At 39.4% G+C, this 18,341-nt stretch overlaps 12 non-coding genes across 12 annotated transcripts; 8 read left to right on the top strand and 4 right to left on the bottom strand.

Moving 5' to 3' along the window:
- Positions 1–119: 119 nt before the first annotated feature.
- Positions 120–191, bottom strand: TRNAE-CUC (transfer RNA glutamic acid (anticodon CUC)). Its single transcript has one exon. It is a non-coding gene; the product is annotated as a tRNA-Glu (tRNA).
- A 901-nt stretch (positions 192–1,092) lies between these two features.
- Positions 1,093–1,164, bottom strand: TRNAE-CUC (transfer RNA glutamic acid (anticodon CUC)). The gene has a single exon. It is a non-coding gene; the product is annotated as a tRNA-Glu (tRNA).
- A 920-nt stretch (positions 1,165–2,084) lies between these two features.
- TRNAE-UUC (transfer RNA glutamic acid (anticodon UUC)) lies at positions 2,085–2,156 on the top strand. The gene has a single exon. It is a non-coding gene; the product is annotated as a tRNA-Glu (tRNA).
- Positions 2,157–2,880: 724 nt separating this feature from the next.
- On the top strand, positions 2,881–2,953 carry TRNAM-CAU (transfer RNA methionine (anticodon CAU)). Its single transcript has one exon. It is a non-coding gene; the product is annotated as a tRNA-Met (tRNA).
- Positions 2,954–7,250: 4,297 nt separating this feature from the next.
- On the top strand, positions 7,251–7,341 carry TRNAY-GUA (transfer RNA tyrosine (anticodon GUA)). Its single transcript is given in 2 exon segments — positions 7,251–7,287; positions 7,306–7,341. It is a non-coding gene; the product is annotated as a tRNA-Tyr (tRNA).
- Positions 7,342–10,190: 2,849 nt separating this feature from the next.
- TRNAM-CAU (transfer RNA methionine (anticodon CAU)) lies at positions 10,191–10,263 on the bottom strand. The gene has a single exon. It is a non-coding gene; the product is annotated as a tRNA-Met (tRNA).
- Positions 10,264–11,335: 1,072 nt separating this feature from the next.
- On the top strand, positions 11,336–11,407 carry TRNAE-CUC (transfer RNA glutamic acid (anticodon CUC)). Its single transcript has one exon. It is a non-coding gene; the product is annotated as a tRNA-Glu (tRNA).
- Positions 11,408–12,447: 1,040 nt separating this feature from the next.
- TRNAE-CUC (transfer RNA glutamic acid (anticodon CUC)) lies at positions 12,448–12,519 on the top strand. Its single transcript has one exon. It is a non-coding gene; the product is annotated as a tRNA-Glu (tRNA).
- Positions 12,520–13,904: 1,385 nt separating this feature from the next.
- TRNAE-UUC (transfer RNA glutamic acid (anticodon UUC)) lies at positions 13,905–13,976 on the top strand. Its single transcript has one exon. It is a non-coding gene; the product is annotated as a tRNA-Glu (tRNA).
- Positions 13,977–16,105: 2,129 nt separating this feature from the next.
- On the bottom strand, positions 16,106–16,177 carry TRNAE-UUC (transfer RNA glutamic acid (anticodon UUC)). Its single transcript has one exon. It is a non-coding gene; the product is annotated as a tRNA-Glu (tRNA).
- Positions 16,178–16,568: 391 nt separating this feature from the next.
- On the top strand, positions 16,569–16,659 carry TRNAY-GUA (transfer RNA tyrosine (anticodon GUA)). The gene is given in 2 exon segments: positions 16,569–16,605; positions 16,624–16,659. It is a non-coding gene; the product is annotated as a tRNA-Tyr (tRNA).
- Positions 16,660–17,750: 1,091 nt separating this feature from the next.
- Positions 17,751–17,822, top strand: TRNAE-CUC (transfer RNA glutamic acid (anticodon CUC)). The gene has a single exon. It is a non-coding gene; the product is annotated as a tRNA-Glu (tRNA).
- Positions 17,823–18,341: the final 519 nt, after the last annotated feature.

Below are 18,341 nucleotides of genomic sequence, written 5' to 3'. Positions count from 1 at the left end.
ATAGTATGGAGTATGTCATACACATTTCCCTAGTTGTCAGAAATGAAGGACCCTTACTTTTTGGGTCATGGGGAGGAGAATTATTAACAGCATATATCTTGCCATTCCTTGCAAAAGCCTTCCCGTGCCGGGAATCGAACCCGGGCCTCGCGGGTGAGAGCCGCGTATCCTAGCCACTAGACCACACGGGATCTAGAGAGAGTTTGGAGTGACCTCTGAAGGAACCACTGTCCTTCGGCTAGTTATGTCTTGATTTCTAGATTATAGCGTATGTCAACATGTAGGAAAAATAAAATAAATTTGCGGTTCTCTGTAAGTGAAGCGCATGATCTGTCGTCGTGAAATTATTTTATAGTACGTTTACCCTCAAACAATAGTTTTTTTTTCTTATACTTTATTGTATGGATTTATATTTTGATGTGTCTAAAAACTAATGATCTACATATGTCGTACTATTTTGTCATGAAAGATTTTAATTACTTTCCCTTTCTTAAGCTCACATGTTTTAGTCTTCCAGATTTTTTTTGTTTGCTTTCTGTTCGTGCATAGAAAGTTGAACGTCAGTTTAAGGATCATATGAATTTGGAGTTCTACCGTTCGTAAATGTACTCTTGAGTCGGGAACCGTCTTGGCTTCATGCAGCCAGCATGTGCCGTCACCAAGATGTGAAAGTTTATGACAGCAAACTTACTGTTGGAGAATTGAATTCATATAATTTTACAAAGCAATTAGCCCAGATTTATGATATATATTAAAAAAAGGAAGCAAGTTTCTTGCAGACCTGTAAAGATTCAGATTACTCAACCTTATCTCTTAAGTATTTAAACAAAATGAGAGAACAGTAATTTCCCAAGAACATGTAAATGTGAATTAGAAAACGTGAAACGAGAAAGGTAGGTTATAATCAGTCAACATATTAAACTGCGTAGTGAAAGTAACATCCGTTTAGTTGTCGAAGTAATCTAAATGTTGTATAGTTTTTGAAACAAGAAACTCGGGACCCGTCGGATGAAGAGAGAAATTGTTTGTTTTCAGTCTCTCCTGTCGTTTCATTTTACAAACCACTGTGTACACGGTGCTTTAAAAACAGTCTTCCCGTGCCGGGAATCGAACCCGGGCCTCGCGGGTGAGAGCCGCGTATCCTAGCCACTAGACCACACGGGATATATTCGGGAGGAGAGTGATGACTTGAAATCAATTCCTGTTTGGTTCCTGTTACAGTAATTGTTATCTATGAAATTATGTAAAGAACAAGCTTTTGAGTAATGTGCGCCTCCACTTCTTTGGTACCAATAGAATTCTAAACAGAAACAGTATACCATCCCTACCATGAAGGGCTTAAAACTGATGAACGGTTGACAAGTAATTTTGAATTTCCCCCACCTCTCTCTCTCTCTCTCTCTCTCTCTCTCTCTCTCTCTCTCTCTCTCTCTCTCTCTCTCTCTCTGTTCCAAGAGAAACATTTGGATTTTATATTAGAGAGTTGGACTCATCAGAATCACTAGCTATGATTATCTAATTCACTAGAACTATATGGAAGGTGATAAACATTAACGGCTTATGTAGAGAAATGATGAAACAGGTGTACGAAAAATGGCCGTAATTTCTAATCATCCCGATATACTTGCTGATATCTTCCTTTGATGAGGATTGATTTATTTTTTGTTTGTGTGTGTTTGTTAAGAAAGTGTATAAAAGATAGGAAAGGAAAAATCGGTTCTGTTTATCATTTTTGTTAGAACGATGTTTGTGTGTATAGGTATTCGATGAATTGGTCTGTCTGTAAATCAAAGAAAATCCTCAGTAGAACTGAAAACACAACTTTCAACTATTTTGTTAGATTTCTTATTCTCTTGTAAGTCATTTTCGTATATTATGGCTGGAAGTAGATTATTTATCTCAAATTTTAGAATTATTTTGTAGGCCATACCAGTTGTTAATAGATCATATGTGGTTTAGTAACTTTCAGCTACTTTAGATTTCTTATTCTCTTGTAAGTCATTTTCGTATATTATGGCTGGAAGTAGAATATTTATCTCTCAAATTTTAGAATTATTTTGTATGCCATACCAATTTTAAATAGATCCCATGTGGTCTAGTGGCTAGGATACCTGGCTTTCACCCAGGAGGCCCGGGTTCGATTCCCGGCATGGGAAGCACTTTTATGGATTAATATCTGTCTCCCATATATATATATATATATATATATATATATATATATATATATATATATATATATATATATATACGATCATACACTTGATGTGTATTTACTAGTAAGGGAAGAGCCGGGGTTAGTAGTTTGTTACCTTGCTTTGGCAGCCGCCCTTAAACGTGCAAACATTTGCCCAGGTAGTGGACTTAGATGTCATGAGAACGTAAAACCAAATACTCTCCGCTCGACTTTTTTTTTTTTTTTTTTACATGGAATATTGAAATGCTAAGAGACAACAAGTACTGTACAGTAAAATTACACTTTTCAACAACAAATTCAGCAGTGATGTTTAACGGTCATAATTTTAGATATCGAAGCACTGTTATAGTACTTGAACAGTTATCGTCAATTACTGTTTACAACAAAATTTTGTGTATGTACGTTGGTCACGGACCGGAATAGATGAAGCAAAAAGAACTTTTCAGATGATGAGAGCGAATTGAATATGGAGTTCATGGCAATAATAACGCACTTTTTCGTTGTTTACAAAAATTGAAGAACGTAGTGGTTATTAATGGTATTATAGTCCACTAAAATTGGCGAAATTAGAGAGAGAGAGAGAGAGAGAGAGAGAGAGAGAGAGAGAGAGAGAGAGAGAGAGAGAGAGAGAGAGAGAGATCTGACCTAATTCGCCGAAAAACATTTTAAAAACCATTGTTAACATAGCCTCGATGGCGCAGTAGGCAGCGCGTGAGTCTCATAATCTCAAGGTCGTGAGTTCGATCCTCACTCGGGGCAAGAGTTTTCGTATGATGTCAAAAACCTGACTTATCAGTCAATCCTCTCACCATTTGTTGCTCGAACGGTTCACTGATTGATCGAACTGGGTTTTCTTTCAGTCTCTGGTATCCTATTTGTTACAGCCCCAGCTTTTGAAAGAACCTTTTTTTTTATTGTTTTTCGGTCATGGAATGTAAGTCATTGAAACTCCTTAATAACAATTGCATATGCAATGATGAATTTTGGTGGAACAGGAACGGTAATCATATCATATAAACCTGTCTTTATCAGATCAACACTATTCCAGTTGGGTAAATGCATATCAAATAATGGATTTGGTCGAAATCTTTTACCCTGGGCGAATCTCTCTCTCGTCGTTGTTCTATCAAATGGCCGACCTTCCAGTTATCACCATCAAACTGCTTGTTACGAACAACTTTATTGGGTTATGCACCATCAATTGTTACCATAGTTTCCTTTTCATGCCAGACGTTGTCGTGTGGATATGCGCTAATCACTTAGAATTGTCATTATAATTAGATTCTAATTTCTAAGAAAAAAATATTTATTAGGCGATTAATGGATATCCAAGAACTGTCATAATTGAATTCTAATTTCTAAGAAAAAATTAAAGTTTATTAGGCGATTAATGGATTTCCAAATGAAGACATGGGGCTTGGAAAGTGTGAGTGTATCATATTTTTGGTGCATAACCTAATAATCTTGGGTAACGAGATGTTTGTGGGTGGGAATTTGAGGCGCGAGCAATAGATGGGAGATACGCAAGGATAACGGGACTCGTTGAGCTGGGGGTGCTCAAACTTAGTCCCTATTTTGGCAGCGTTACCTATTTTAGGACATGTGTCCTCGTCTGACACTAGAACTTGAGTGGATCACCTCGCTAAATACCTTTGTTTAACCAGGATGCAGCTTCTGTTTGTGAAACACTTTCTCGAGAATAATTTTCTATCTCACAGAAAACTCGAATCATCCAAATTTCCGAACGCTCTTTGTATTCTGACCTGTCTTCTTCGTGAAGCGTTCACACGAGTCTCATAAAACCAGTCGGAGCCCCTGCCAAGCCAATGGCTGAATAGTATATTCATATAAACCAGGGATACACGTACCCTCCTGCCTCTGCAACTTGGAGATACCCATTTCGTAAATCTATGACTGATCCACCTTGAGCCTTGCAATACTTGCTCAAGATTCATCACGTCTGTAAAGGGAAGGAGTCCACACAAGTACAGTAACAACATTCAGTTTTTTATGTACGTGACACCCAGAAAACTGCTTAAATGATACTGAAGCTACAAAAGACCATGGAGGGTTGGACTCCCTGTCATTTTTCTTAGCTAATATACCATTAACCTTGTTTAACAATACCATTGGCTTTACCCTTTACGAGAGCAATAAACGCAGGCCCCATGTTTGACTGACGTCCTTAGAAAATTTAAATTGCGCTTTCCATTCCCGTTCCCTGGTTTCATTACCTGTTTATATGTGGGACCACTTTGGTTTGAGATCCTTTATTGCCTTATATTGATAAAAATGTTACTCATGAATTCTCAGTCACCAACGCTTCTCCCGGGAAACATGTCTCTATCAGATCAGTAGGAAATGTCCATATAGCTTAACTAACCTTACCAAACTGGCCGACCGAAGCATCTCGCCAACTGTCACGTCACAATCCTTGCTTTAGCCCCAGAGACCAGCATTACCATAATCTTTTTTTCCTTTCTTTTCTACTTCAAAAAACGGCCGATGTCCCGTCTCGGCTTCACATTCCTATTCCCACATCATCAAGATTTTCAGTGCTCTGAAGATTGTGTGGAGAGGTTGTTACCTCGGATATCAAAAAATGAGTGTTTGAAGGTATTGTTGTCCCAGCAATGTTATGTGGATGCGTAGCATAGGCTGTAGACAAGAATGTGCGAAGGTAAAGTGTTTGTGGATCTTCCTTTGGTATTGTCCAAAACATAAATAATTGCCAGTACTCTCCATATGACAGGTTAGCCAAACGGGCGTTAAAAAATCCTCACAGACACAGAGTTTCAAGGTTATCTCATCTAGTTACCATAAGTCCAACTACACTTACATCATAAATGTACATTATTACATCTTGTAAGTGATGTCACTCTATACCAGCAAATAAGGCATTCTATCTTCCAGTAGAAACAACGGCAACACGATTGCAAAGAAATAACTAAATATTAACGAAATTCACTGAAGCTCTCTGGCCGCCATTACACATGCCGTACACCGAGACGCCGGCCAACCTCGAGCGATGAGAGATGGCCAGACATACACACATCCTGGCAGGGTCGCCAGATCTAGTCAGTCCTCACCTCATGTTACTTTGAGGCTTTACCCAATTGCAACCACTGCAGAATATTACATCAGTGGTGTAAAATATCATACTGTGTATTATGCCAAGTGATTCGTAGAACCACAGGAATACGTCCATGAAACTATTCTAACTGTTGACAGATATATACTCATGAGTTTCAGTGAATACAAAAGGTAATGATGAGCCATCGTGTCTGCAACGGATCATTACTAATCAAGAGAGGAAGGTACTTACATTATGAGAGAATGGTAGTGTTTAACTCAGGCACGTCGTGGTCTTCTTGCCGCCCTTACGTCGAGCAAGTGCCCCTCAAACAGGCAAACTACCCTCCGACGAATTCATCGTTACATAAGTTTATTAGGTAATGCGCGGATAATCCGTTACTCGAGCCTAAGAACCATCGTAATCATGCAGTGAAAATCTGTAATAAAACGTCTTGTTGTAAAAGTGTAACAAAAATAGGTATTAGAATTTTAGCATTCGAAACTGTCGGAAAACATTCTAATCCGAACACCGTAGAGCTATCGTATGTGAAAATATTGTAACAATGACTATTATCAGATAGTTCATGGCTATCATGTCATGGAACATGGAACTTTCATGAAGTCATTGTTTCGTAGCAGAAAACTCATTATATCGATATGAAAACGCAACTGAAATGAGTACATATATCCCTTAATGATATATATGCAAATTTCGAATAAAGATTGGTTGTCGGGTGCTATAGCGGCAGTTATACGTCAGAAGTAAATATGGTACAGGTGCCATTGTGCTGTGGATTGAGTAATGGGTGTCTTCGGTGTGTACAGATATGATTTTTATATTCTATATTAGGAACATTGTTCAGGTCTCTGTGTGTTTTTAAGAATTTTTGTTCGAAGTTTTATATAGAAATTGTCTTATGAAGCACAGTTGTACATGAAATCTGTAAATCTTGTGGAGAAAGGATATAAAATTTATCATTCTATATATTTTCCCTTCAGCTGCTAGCGATTTTTCAGAAATAATCTATTAAGAAAAATCAGTTGTATAACCACAATTTTTTTTTTTTTATCAATGGTCATGTTTTATCTGTTAAATTCCGTTTTTTTTTTTTTTTTTTTTTTACATATCTGAAGGATTTTCTTGTTTATTACATTTATGGAATTTCCATTTTCGTATTGTACCGTCTTACGACTATGTAATTTCGTATTTTACTAGGTAGTTTGGGTTTTCAATAACTTTGATTCCTTAGATATTCTTTTTTATGACATTATTTTGCTTTTTTTTTCTATTTTCCTAATCATCCAGGTTTAAGTTGATACTGGCTCTTTCATCGTGCTTTTTTTTTTACTCTCAGGAAGTAATTTTTGATTCATATTTTCCACTTCGTTAGTATCAAGGAGTTTTATTCTGATACTGTTGCTATTTTTGTCTTATTTTCTCCAAGTTTGTTATTCTGTGATCAAGGAACAAGTCTGTTGTTGATTTCAAATCTGCCATTTTCAGTCCGTGTGTTTAGTAGCATTATGGTCCTTGATGGCATATCAGTTCATTCTTTTTTTTTTTCAAATGTTTTTACTTGTATTTGTGTGCAGTAAGCTACTTTTGTGTTGCATTTTATGAGGGCCAAGGGAATCAAAGCTGTGTATAGGTCCCGTGCACAAAGGTTTATTATTACTGGTATGATTATATCTGGTGTGTGTGTGTGTGTGTGTGTGTGTGTGTGTGTGTGTGTGTGTGTGTGTGTGCACCAGTGGGAATGGAAAGCCCGTCTGTCTACACTTAGTCTGTGATCTATCCTGACCTTGTTCCTTACCTGCCATGCTCCATGCGTATACCTGGTAAGTGGCCTCAGGTTGTCCCTATTCGATGAGTATAAGTAGCTAGGTATTTCTTAAATGAATTGATGCAGTATACACGAATATCACCAATATCATTGTGACTGGTCTTATCAGTAAAATGTTGTTGATAACTAGGTGCGGTCCTTCGATAGCTCAGTTGGTAGAGCGGTGGACTGTAGGCAGGTTAGATAACAGACATCCATAGGTCGCTGGTTCGAATCCGGCTCGAAGGAAATACCTTTTGAAAATGGAACGATCATTACCTAGTTCCAGACGTAGGTCGTTTTCATTTTTTTTTCATTTTTTTTCTAATATTTAGTAGTATTTGTATGACATTATACGTAATGTTTCGTTTTCTAATATGTTTACTTTTGTATTTCATGTGAAGAATCCAGTCTGGCAAGTTGCACCTCCTCCTCCCCGTGGGCAAGACGCCGTCATTGTTGTACGCTGACCACGACGAAGGAACAACACAACATGGTGAGTAGCTCTTTTTTGTTGAGAGGCACTGATGGCTCAGCCTCAATAGTGTGGACGTATCAATACATAACTGGACAGTTAGTAGCTTAGCAGGCTGACCTTATCTTGTCGCCCTTACTTCGAAACCGGCTTTGTTTAGTTCTGCCTTGTGTGTGTCTGACTTCGGGGTTTGGCCGATAAAAGTTTTGAATTTAAAGAAATATGCCTTAAAGAATTGTGTGTGTGCGAGGAGGGGCTGCTAATGTAACATCAATTGCTGGGACGGGAGGGTATGTTCATAGAAGCAGAGGAACGATCTGGAGCGGTTATATGTTTGTGCCTGAGCACAGGCTCCTCAAAGGTCTTACTCCTCATTCCTAAGAGCTCAACCTTTCCCTGCTGTTGACCGTAGCGCTTTCTTGAAGTTGCAGAGGCTCCTGGAGAGGGGTCCTAGGGTTATATAATGATGATGAAATACAGGGAGTCTACACTTTTGGAACCCCATCGTTTGATTTTTTTTTTTTTAACCATTGCGCAAATTGTAAACGTTTGTATGTTATCCACATTCACTAGCTCATAACTCCGTTTTCTTCATTCATCCACGATTTTTTACTACGGAGATACTTTACCTCTTTTCTAACAAGTTTCTTTCACAGTATCATGTTTTGGCCTCGGGAGGCTGTTCTATTCCTGCGCCTTAAGAAGAACTGCCCATCGTCAACGACAGATGCGGTGTGTGTACTCGCGACTGCCTGTGTGACTGGGGGTTCGAAGTCAGTTGACAACTAAACCCATTTGTAACTCGAAGCTCTTCTGTGACTTAGAGACGTGTTAGTCATTCTGTTTGGGTTTTATAGAAAATTATTGATAACAAATTGTTTGCCAGAAGCAGTTAGAATAAGCTGGTATAGAGAGTTAATTCAGGCCTTCGCTACGAAATGATGTTTGTAGACAAAGATAGTACATGAAAGTGCAGTGCAGCCATGTATGTATCTCGTATCGAGTCCAGGGTGAGAGTGTAAATCATTGACAAGTGTATCCACCGATACATTGGGTTTAATTGTAACTTTAGCTTATCAGTTTTCGCTAATTTATCGGAAGATATCTATGTAACCTGTCTGATCAAAATATGGTTAAATTGGCAATGAGTGGCCTTGACAACGTTGTGTGGCGCTCATTAACATCATGGGTTCGATTCCTTCTCACGAAATGTTTATTAGTGAGCAGAGATATTTTCGTATTCCGACAGTAGGAGTAGTAGTAGTTGTTGTTGGTACAGGAACTTTACAGATTATTTGACTTAAAATTGAAACTTATGATGCCGGGAATCGAACCCTGGCCTCCTGGGTGAAAGCCAGGTATCCTAGCCACTAGACCACATGGGAATATATTGCCATATGGAGGTCACAAAATTTCTTGTTGGTTGATTTGGTGAGGTTCCGGTTGCATGGTAATTTGCAGATATGACAACTTTACAACACTGGCCTCCCTTTCCTACCCAACTTTTATCTGAGCTTAGGATACAATCCTAACCTAAGATAGAAAATGTAGCGTGTGTGTGTGTGTGTGGGGGGGGGGGGGTGGTTAGATCATTAGGTAAGTTGGTTAACAATACATTTATTGAGGAAGGTAAGTCTTTTACCCTTCTTCATATTATCTCCGAGCTATTGTTGAAATTACATATACTAAGCTGATTGTGTATTTGTTTTCTTGAAGCGTATAGTGCCTGGGCGGCAAAGCCAGACCTTCAGAATACATACTATCGCATTTCTATATTCCGAACTGATTTCATGTCTCATAGTTGCTTATGGAAGCAACATTCGCCTTATTTATGCGTTCAGACAAAAACGTGAACAATTGTAACGTAGATGCGTCTGGAGGAGCAGATTTTAAACCATTTTTTTTTTTTTTTGTCGTTCCGTTAGTAGTAGGGACTGAAACGTGTGGTTAGATAGGTGGTTCGAAGCTAACTTAAGAGTTATGCATGTTTTAGTTTTTAGTTACTTGTTGCTCGTATATGGAACATGCTTCGTAAAGTATGAACATATGCACAGTTTCTCTGGTTTATGCTTCAAATTTTTATTTCGTAGAATTGGTTTGATTGTGTACAGGTCTGTTGTTTTTGTGCTTACAACTTCTTGTCGACCTATATTCTTTGCCTTTTCCGTCTTGTTGTGTAGAGATTATCTAAGAAAAATGTTAGTTTTAATGCAGATGATTTCTCTGAATTATTCCAACGTAAGATTTTCCCCCATTTCTCACGTAAAGTATGTTTCGTGGTTGATCTAAAGACTGTAGGATTGTCTTGTGTAGTGCGATGGTTCGATCCCTGGCAAGCTGATAAGTAATGTGATTAGTGAAGGTCTAGTCATTTTGTTGGTATTCTGATCGTCTTTTATAAAACCATTGAGAATCAAAGAGGAATTTCAGAAACAAAAATAGAATATTGTCCTGAAGGAGGATCGAATACATCAAAGGAGGATCGAACACCCATTCATGAACTGGAGGATGTGTTGCGTTATGCCGTTTTTATCACTGCCTAATAGGGAAGGGTTTAGTGTGTTAATGCCTATTTGTACAATACGGGGAGGGAGCTTTACACCCCGTCTCATGAGAAAACACATGCCCCGAGTGAGGATCGAACTCACGACCTTGAGATTATGAGACTCACGCGCTGCCTACTGCGCCATCGAGGCATCTGTTATCCTTGTTCAAGGATCGAACCCCGAACTGACTCAATCGCTGCCTCATGTGTATATATATTTATTTAAGCATGCTATTTGAAGGGAGCCGGGCAGTTGTAGGGACCCATCTCTTGAAGTTAGTCACACAGCATTTTAAACTATTGTAAACTGTCTGCATTCTTAGTTTCATCGCTTATTACTTTCATCCACAAAACTCTTATAAAAGTTATAGAATAAAAGTACTCATACATCTTCTCCAACAATCCTCTTGCTTTATTTCATATAGGTTCTGGTTGTTCTATCTAGAGTTGTTCACTGTTGACATCAAACTGGTCGAAAAACCTTAAAGGCTGTGATCAAGTCACCCCTTACTCTTCTCTCTTGATGAAAAAATTGATGGCCTCAAACCTCTCAGTTCCTTAGTGGTTTTAAATCTGGCACCATCTTTGTTGTCTTCCTCTGAACCTTCTCTATTAATTCTTTGTACTTCTATGAGTCCGGTTACCTGACCTGAGAAAAATATTTGAAGTATTAGCATAGAAGGGTTTCTTGAATATCTCTTCATCCATGTACTCTATTGCGATTTTGATATTTTCAGGCAGACGTTTTGTATGAATGAGATTCTAATATTTCCAAGTAGACATATGATTTAAACAGTTGTACTAAAATGATAATGGTCGTTCCATTGGGAAAAGATTCTAGTACTAAAATGATAATGGTTGTTCTATTAGGAATAAATTCCAGTATTAAAATGATAATGGTTGTTCTATTAGGAATAAATTCCAGTATTAAAATGATAATGGTCGTTATATTGGGAAGAAATTCCAGTTCTAAAGTGATAATGGTCGTTCTGTTGGGAATAGATTCCAATACTAAAATGATAATGGTCGTTCTATTGGGAAAAGATTCCAGTACTAAAATGATAATGGTGGTTCTATTAGGAATAAATTTCAGTACTAAAATGATAATGGTCGTTCTATTGGGAAAAGATTCCAGTACTAAAATGATAATGGTCGTTCTATTGGGAACAAATTCCAGTAAATTGAAAATGGTCGTTCTTTTGGAAAAACATTGCAAGCGTAGATCCCGTGTGGTCTAGTGGCTAGGATACGCGGCTCTCACCCGCGAGGCCCGGGTTCGATTCCCGGCACGGGAAGATGTTTATAAATTTGTCCGTCTGTAACTGAGCTCTTATCATATACGTGTCTGAAAGTGCGATATGTGTACCACTAATATCAGATATGACGAATGATTCCATGGTGTTTAGTGGCTAGAATACGCGGCTGTCGTCAGCGGGGTCTTGGTTCGATTCCCTGCACGGGAAGAGTTATTTATATTCGATTGCCTAAAACTCAGATATTCTCATTTATGTGAAGAATGTAGTATAAATAACACAAATGTTGACTCATTTGTAAGATCCTGTGTTGTTTAGTGGCTAGGATACGCGGCTCTCACCCCCGAGGCCCTGGTTCGATTCCCGGATTGGAGAAATATGTTTGCATTCGTTACCCTGAAGCTGAGCTCTTTATCATTTACGTGTGAACAAATGCAATATAGATTATACTTTTTTTTTTTTTTTAAGAATTGCTTGTTGTCTGGTAACTATTACACGCAGCTCTTGCCTATTACGAAGCCTGGGTTCGATTCCCGGCACGGGAAGGTTTTTAGACATCAGTCAGTGTGAAGCGGAATTCTAATTTTTACTTTAGAAAAAAAAGTACAAAATAGAACCAACGGATATCAAATATCTCGATAGATCCCGTGTGCTCTGTTGGTTAGGGTATCCGGTTCTCACCCTCGAGGCCAGGGTTCGAATCCTACTACGGGAAGGTGTTCATACATTCGTCAGTCTGAATTTATGACAGATTCGGTGTGTTCTAGTGGGCAGGATACGAGGCTCTCACCCGCGAGGCCTGGGCTCGATTTCCGGCACGGGAATTTTTTTTTTTTTTAATTTGTCCGTCTGTAATTGAGCTCTTATCATATACGAGTGAATAAGTACAATCGAGATACCACGAATATTGAATACATCAATTGATTCCATGTGGTGTTGTGGTTAGGATACGCGGCAGTCATCCGCTGGGTTCGATTCCCGGCTATGTAAGACATTTATATTTGATGGGCTGAAACTTAAGATATTCTCATTTGTGTGAAAAATGCAATATAGAAAAAACAAATGTCAGTTATTTTACAAGATCCCGTGTGGTCTAGTGGCTAGGATACGCGGCTCTCACCCGCGAGGCCCGGGTTCGATTCCCGGCACGGGAAAATATTTAAGAACCGAGGATGATAAAGGAAGATTCATTTGGAACGACCACCACCACCACACGCTAATGGAACGTATCACTATACCTCAAGAAGTTGCACCGTGGTTACACTTGGAAAACCAACATGTAAACGAAGTTACAAGATTTCTGATGATAGATTAAACAGAAACAGTAAAGCACGTGAGTGACACCAAGCTCCTTCATGCCACAGTTGTCTTTATTCCGGACAAACTACTGACGATCAGCAGACACGGAAAAGATCGTGCGTTACGTTTTCTTCCAACAATCAACCAAGGCCGTCAACGGGCAGGCGGAGTTTCCCCGTCAGCCGATCCTTCACATCACAGAAGCTCACCATATTTGTCCAAACACGAGCCTTCACATCACAGAAGCTCTCCATATTTGTCCAAACACGAACCTTCACATCACAGAAGCTCTCCATATTTGTCCAAACACGAACCTTCACATCACAGAAGCCCTCTATATTCTCGACAGACTACGTACGATTAGCTTACAGAATACTGGACAAGATCGTACGCTACATCTCTTCAACAACCAATCAGAGACAAGAGCGTCAGCGGAATAACAGGAGTTTTCCACCAACCTCATTCCCCACACCCATACTTTGGTGACCATTCCTTTTGCATAAGATTTGCCAACCTGTCAGCCCGATTTGTTCTTGAAGTAGATGTCATGAAGGAAGAGCAAAACGCCAGCAACTCCAAGGGAACCTTCCATACAGACTCCCTACAGACTCATAAGAAAATAAGGGCTAAAAAATAAAAAACAAACAAACAAACATGCTATAAAATGAATGACTTCGATGCTGGCTGTATATAACTAAGTGAATGATTTTTCTGTTTGATTATTTTTGGCAATATCTTTCATGATCTTATATATAAATCCTGTTACATTGAACGTTAGTTGCTTTTAAGTGTTCAGCTACTGTTTCTCATGTTTCTTATTTGCGTGTATGAGAAGCATTTAGATGACACGCCAGTATTTCTCAGTACCGTAGAGTTTAATGGGAATCTAAGAGTGAATTTCAAAGCCGTGTTTAACGCAGGAGAGTTGAGCTAGAGCTCCCATTGCTAGAAGCCGCTAGGCTGACCAGGCTATCAGTACACTGAATCTATTGAGGCTTCCGGGAGAATAGGGTAATGAAGAACGTAAATATATTAGAATCACCATGATCGTAAGAAATTCAGTTTGATCTTTTTATTTAACGACTTAAGCAGTATTTGTACGACAAAATGATACTTAGTATTATGTTGTTATCAGATGTAACTTTCGGTTTCATGTATCTCAATACAGTTAGGATTTTATCCAAGTTTTATTTGGTGATTGAAACCGAATTTTATAGGCGAAATAGGAGCCATTTATAGATCCCATGTGGTCTAGTGGCTAGGATACCTGGCTTTCACCCAGGAGGCCCGGGTTCGATTCCCGGCATGGGAAAGCTTTTACTTTTTACGTGGTAGCAATGTAGTTAAAGATGGAAGCATGATATTTCTTGCACCTTCAGTGGCCTGACAGGAGGAAGAACGTCAGCTTAAGGATGAAGGTGGGAATAGTGACAACTTTTCAACACGCTCTTGTATATATGACTTACTGCGCTGCCAGGTAATACGGCGGCTAAGCGTCGATTGATTTTTCGAAAGCGTGGACGAGGAGGTCGTGGGGTAAATCCGACAAAGAAGCGCTGATCTAGGTGATACAGTGGAACTATTAATGTCTTCTAGCAGATAACATCGTCATAGACCATCAAGTGTTCTGTTTACCTGTCATTCTCATGTACCCTTTGACAAGAGAATGAGGGAAGAACAAATGAAGTGCCCGTCTGTGTGAAGGTTGAAAATATTTATGAATCTCGCAAATCGCTTTCAGAAGCATGGCTAGCTAGCTAAAGGAGAAGATTACCAGGAAACAGATCTTCTGTGGAAGGACGTAGAGGAGGGAGGCAACATGGATTCGGGAGATCATGCGCAAAGATCTCCAGTATGTCTGGAAGATGAAGCAACTTTTATGTAAGAGAGAGAGAGAGAGAGAGAGAGAGAGAGAGAGAGAGAGAGAGAGAGTGTTTCACTGGACTGTGTGTCTTGAGATAGCCAAAAGGTTTTTGAAACTGTCCTTCGCTGATTATAGATGTCAGAATAACTGGCTGGTATGACGATTGGGACGTCTACAGTTGACTGGAAGCTTCTTAGTTTGAAGAGAGCAGAGAATACATTTCAGAAGCGGTTTTGCAAGCTGGACGAAGGGAAAAGTAAGATTCTTCTGGACTGACTGATGGTGGCAACTGCCGTTTTCGGTCTGTGTAGATAATTTGACAGTTAGAAAATATGTATTTGATATGTTTTCAAATACCTGAATATTATTTTTCTGGTGATGTTGAATTCGTTATTGAAGCACAGAGCAATAGATGGTGGTGCATCCTTTTGCAATATGACGTGATACATGCAGCAGTGGTCAGAAAATGGTCCGTGAAATTCTATCCTGTATATATGTCAAGTTAACTAACAGAAAGATGGGAAAGGCTGGGAACTGACTAGACTCTAACCATTATACTGGATAAATGAAGATCTAACACCCTATGTGGGAAGAGATCAAGGTGTTGACATCGTGATGAATGCATCTGAAAATCGTATTAGGACATTCGTAAGAAATGTGAACAACATATTGATGAATGCCATGATTACCTCAAAGTATATGGTTAAAATGTTGAGGATATTTACGACTCGGGTTCGATTCGAGTCAGAATATGAATCAGCGTCTTAAGAACTTGAAACTCATCGAACTGCAAGAGAGCGTTCAATGGAACGCTTCGAAAAGTGTACTGGAATTGAGTGGAATTAATTATACAGACACGAGGGTTCGAACACTGGGAGCTGGCCACGCTGAAGGAAACGAAGGTATGGTGAGACATGATAACCAGAGGGCCCGCCTGAACGTGCGGTAAGAAAAATGTCAAAAGGGATTCGTTGGAAACTAAATCTTACTGTAGCAAACTCTGGCGTTTGATTGTACTTAGAGCGAAATCCTTTCAGCGTGTTCAAGCCTTTGAATTGGTTGTAGTGATGCCCTTGTTTCTCTACACTTTTGCGTATTTTATGTTATTGAAACGCTGTTTTAAGAGCTTGCATAGATTCCTTCAGGGTCATTAAAAAGTTTCCCAAATATAGGCAAACGTGAAAAGAATTACTCGGCTGACAGCATTTATTCCAGAGAAAAAGTTACCTCACCGCATGAAGTAGACGTAGCTACTTTCTAAGTGTAAGATAAGTCGTCTTAAGTGAAATTTTTGCACGTATAAGGAGAGATGGTCATCTGCTCTTGGCTTTCAGAAAGTTATATATTAATGACTCACTTTCTGCTTCTTTAAGAGAAAAGTGAGATTAGATTTGATTTTATCAATATTGGCAAAATAAAGTTAGTATTTATGATTGTTAATGAAGGCATCTAAGTGGTTCAGCTTCAGATTCGTCAGTTCGAAGCAATCGATTCATCATCGTAAGGCAAGATATCAAATGTTGCCATTTTTTCCGTGGTGGTAGGGTCCTTTAAATTGATATACCGGAAAAAGAGCCTTCCCATGCCGGGAATCGAACCCGGGCCTCCTGGGTGAAAGCCAGGTATCCTAGCCACTAGACCACATGGGATATGAAGATAAAAAGGTCTATTGATAACGTTTTCCCGTATCGATAATTGGTGTGAAAATCGGCAATATCACTTTGAATATAACTCGTGTACACATAACGGCTCTAGAGCAGCTGGAAGCGAGTGGTCTTGCAGATTACTTTGATGTAGAAAGGTTGTGATGTACACTTATAAATGATTTAATGTTATGATGCATTTTCCTTAGTAATGCGTGTTGGAAGCTCTTGGCCGGGAAATTCGTGGCGATTCAGAGGAAAAGTTTGATCATTATATTTACATTGTTCGTTTGTGGATCATAAAGCTTTTGACGCAGTCATTTCACCTTTGCAGACAAAAATAGATTTAATCATGTTTGGACGTGTTTCAAAAAGTGGAGATTCTGGAGGGAATGTGCCTTCGATAGCTCAGTTGGTAGAGCGGTGGACTGTAGGCGGAACACTAGACAGACATCCATAGGTCGCTGGTTCGAATCCGGCTCGAAGGAGACCTTGTTTTCGACTTGGGATTCGTTGCTAGTCAGTCGACGTGGCGTCCCGATGCTGTTGAACTTTACCCATACCTCAAATATATATATATATGTTTTTTATCCTTCAGCTTTTCCATATTCGTTTTCAAGCGTGTGTTATTCATTACAGTGTTATTGTTGGTATTCTATGTGTTATTAACGTGTCGCAAGTTCTTGTTAAACATCAGTGTAGGAATTATCAATTTACTGGTTAAGTCATTCATCATGACATTGGCTCTAGTCAAGGACGAAAGCCGTCATCGAGACCCGACATTTAGTGAAACATTAACATGGGTTAAGAAAACAACGATAAACATTTCTTAAAAAAAAAAAAAACCAGTTTCATTGTTCTTTTGTCGATGAATATGTTCTTCGTTCGCTTTGAGGCATGTCGTGTTTTGAGGTCATCATTAGGAATGATTTGCTGGATTGCAAACCTTGATAATTACCGTCATGAATGTTGCACATTAAAAAAATTGCTGATCTTATTATAAACTTGATCAACCATATGTGTAAAGTCAGATACTTCATGATAGATCACGAGGTGTTGATGTTATTTTGTTTCTAACCGAAAACATATGTCCGGCTGTACGACTGGGCTTGCGTCCACGTGGCCCACACCAGCCAGCGATTGAACCTCGTGCTTATAAGGTCCTGAGATCGAATCTGTCTAGGACATTCTTTTTCACTTTGATATTATCATCATCAGTGAAGACATCCTGAGCCGTGAGGCAGTCTCGCACGTCATGCGGCAGTGAGTGTAGCTGTGATATTTGCGTTTGAAAAGAACTCTCACGTGGTAGGATCGAACTCTGGCCTCTGGAGTGAGGCAGCGTTTGGATGTACACATACCTGTTGGAGCTCTAGTGAAACTTTACCCTGTTGGAAATAGGGGCCGAAATTGGTAATGAAAGTGTAATTACGACTCGAGAAATGATGGGGGACAGGACACAGTTGAACAGATCGAGGTAGGTGAGGTGTTGCTGGGCTCCTTAGCGTGAAAAATCAAGGAAATTATATCAGAGAAGAGTGGGGTATCTTCGACTGGGGTGCCCAGCTTTTAGGGGAAATCCCGTGTGGTCTAGTGGCTAGGATACGCGGCTCTCACCCGCGAGGCCCGGGTTCGATTCCCGGCACGGGAAAGTTTTCACATGTAATGCAGCCGGTCTTAACATGATACATTCGTACGTACTTGTACGCATTGAGAAACTCACTAGTGGTTGCTTTGTTTACCTCGTAGTAATTAAGGAGGCGGGAACGGTAAGAAAAGTTATTTTTTTTGAATGCAGCTCATGACTGAAAATGTGCAAAGTACCCCCAGTGTAGACATGGGCTTTAACGAAGAAAGAAGAAAGTTAGATAGGTAGTGTTTACATGAATACTTAAGGTGGCAGTCTCCTGCCGGTCTTAACATGATACATTCGTACGTACTTGTACGCATTAAGAAACTCACTAGTGGTTGCTTTGTTTACCACGTAGTAATTAAGGAGGCGGGAACGGTAAGAAAAGTTATTTTTTTTGAATGCAGCTCATGACTGAAAATGTGCAAAGTACCCCCAGTGTAGACATGGGCTTTAACGAAGAAAGAAGAAAGTTAGATAGGTAGTGTTTACATGAATACTTAAGGTGGCAGTCTCCTGATTATTCACGATACTCACAGT

The sequence above is a fragment of the Panulirus ornatus genome, chromosome 12 (assembly GCF_036320965.1).
Source record: "Panulirus ornatus isolate Po-2019 chromosome 12, ASM3632096v1, whole genome shotgun sequence".
Taxonomy (NCBI): domain Eukaryota; kingdom Metazoa; phylum Arthropoda; class Malacostraca; order Decapoda; family Palinuridae; genus Panulirus; species Panulirus ornatus.
This window is presented reverse-complemented; position numbering and strand designations above follow the sequence as displayed.